This window comes from Dermacentor silvarum, chromosome 1 (genome assembly GCF_013339745.2).
Source record: "Dermacentor silvarum isolate Dsil-2018 chromosome 1, BIME_Dsil_1.4, whole genome shotgun sequence".
In the NCBI taxonomy this organism is placed as follows: Eukaryota; Metazoa; Arthropoda; class Arachnida; order Ixodida; family Ixodidae; genus Dermacentor; species Dermacentor silvarum.
In genome coordinates, this window is record NC_051154.1 from 28,037,932 (window position 1) to 28,040,278 (window position 2,347).

The window sequence follows — 2,347 nt, forward strand, 5'->3', positions numbered from 1 at the left end:
TGGACGTGGCTATGTGACAGCTGGCGCCCAAGTTCACGACCGGACGAGGGGCGAGATTCTTTTCCTTGTGTGGGAGACTCCGAACCGTGATCGCTCTTGCGTTCTTGCTTTGACAACTGCTGGTGCGAATCGCTTTGTTGATCACCTTTAATGAGGTTTACGGCTTCAAATCGTCGTTCTTCCTTGAGAACATGCAAAGGTTCATAAGGAACTGGAATAGCCTTGGGTATCACGTCCTGTCCTAGACGCACGCTTGAAGGTCGCGCGCTGTTTGCGCTGGCAGTACTGTGTATAATGCGCACTGATGCTGGAACGTCAAACTTGGGAAAGTCTTGAATGATGTGCACGTTGCTCAGAGATTTGACGGGAACGATGGAAGGATCCATGACAGCTTCATGTCTGGGTTCATCTTTTCCAGCTGCACCTGCTGCTGCAGCCGCCGTCGCCGAAAGCGCTTCTTTTGGCGTTTGAACACACACTGCACTTGGTTCTTGTTTCATTGGTGGTGCATTTGGATCAATAAGACGCTCTTCATGGATTATGCGTATGGCTGGCTCAGCAACAGCTCCATGATTTGATTCAATGCTTCGTGGCATTGGCGTGGCGCGGGCCTCTTCCTGGACAATTCCGTGGATACGCTCTTGCTTCACCTGCACAGATCTAAATCGGTCATCGTTGGTCTCGTATAGCGCCGCCTCTTGCATGACCCGAACTTGCGCTGGTGCTTTCGCACCGCCGGTGTTGCTCACTGCTCGATCGTGTTCGTGGCCGTAGTAAAGCATTTCGTCCAAGCACTCTCTGCAGGGAGAAGTCTGTACCTCCGGTTGTGGCGAAGGCTCGGCCTTTGGCTCCTGGTCAAAGCAACTGCAGTCTTCTATGACCTGAAGGACTTGCTGCTGCTGACCTCCTTTGGTCTGCTCCAAGACCGTGATGATGTTGCTTTCTCTTGGTGGGCTGCAGACAACTGCGTCGAAGGCGGTTGCTGCAGCTCGCGTGCCTGCTGCCATCATTACCGCGTTACTGTGTCCGAAGTCTGCAGCCTTCCCAACGTTGCCGGCTCTGGCAGCGAGCAAGCCAGCAGCCTGGTCTGGGCCCAAGTTCACAATGGTGCCGTCAGCGTGGATCTTACAGTCGAGACGTGCGCCCACGTAAGAACCGCTGCTCTCCTTCGTGTACTCGTGCACTTCGGGTCTGCGGCAGTACTGCACCTTGCGCGACGACGTGAGGCCAGAAGTGCCATCGTAGTAGTGCTGATGGTAGCGTTGCGGGGAAGGCGAGACTGGTGACCACCGAACCTGGCCAAGTTCAGTAAATGGTTGATCGTCTTCCTCGGACACGCTCGCCATGACCTCGGTCTCGATGACGCGCACCGGCCGGTAGCGGCCGCCTTGCTTCACCTGTGGTATGGGGGTTAACTTGCGGACCTTGGCGCCGTTGCGCTGCTGGTTGCGGCGGCGGGCGGCGGTTGCGCATAGGGTGTCCGTGGGTCCTACGAGCGACACGCCCTCCATGTTTTCGTTCCAGGAGTCGTCGGCGGCCCCGCTGACTGTCTCGCTTGGCGCGTAGTACATTTGCTCGTGCTACTCGCCGGCGCACAACGTGCCAGGGCCAGCGTGACGTTTCCTGGTTCCCGGACGTCGCTGGTACTCCCGTACACGGAAGCTTCTTCGGATCTCCAGGTGCATCGGGCGCTAGAAAGGCCCGAACATGGCTTAGCTCCCGTGCAGGGACGTTTCCTTCGAGAACGCTTTCTCTTGTTGACACGCGAGCCCCGAAACGGCGCGCGCTGTGCGGCCTCCTCTTCCTCGGCTTCTGTTGCACTTCCCGCATCGTCGCCTCGTTCGGACATCGCGAATCAGCTGGCACGCATGGAATATGCCCTAGTTAGGTGGCATATTCGCTCTGCTAAACCAGCTGTTTCTTGATACCCGCGTAATCGCGTCATCTTACAACGAGCGGTGTCTATAGTCTGGCTGTCACCTTCTCTTGAAACGTAGTTAGACAAACGAATGCTAGCACATGTTCGGCAGTGATTACTCCTAGGTTTTCAGTATGTTAATTATATCGAGCACATATAACACGCAAATGACGTTCTTTTGGTAAGATAAAAAGAAAGAAAACGTTTTGGTCGCGGCCGGACTCGTAAAAAGGCTGATTGAAGTCCGAATTTGTCAAGTTTTTTGCAATTTTAGTGATAATTTGTGTTTTTTAAGTCATTCTTAGGCTACTTGGCGCACTTTCCGGGGGCAAACTATATCTATGTCTGTATGTTTAACTGTTTTCCCGCCTGCCTGGTAGTCCATGGTCGAATGGGTTGCGCATAGGGCTGCTGTGTTGAGGGACCAAA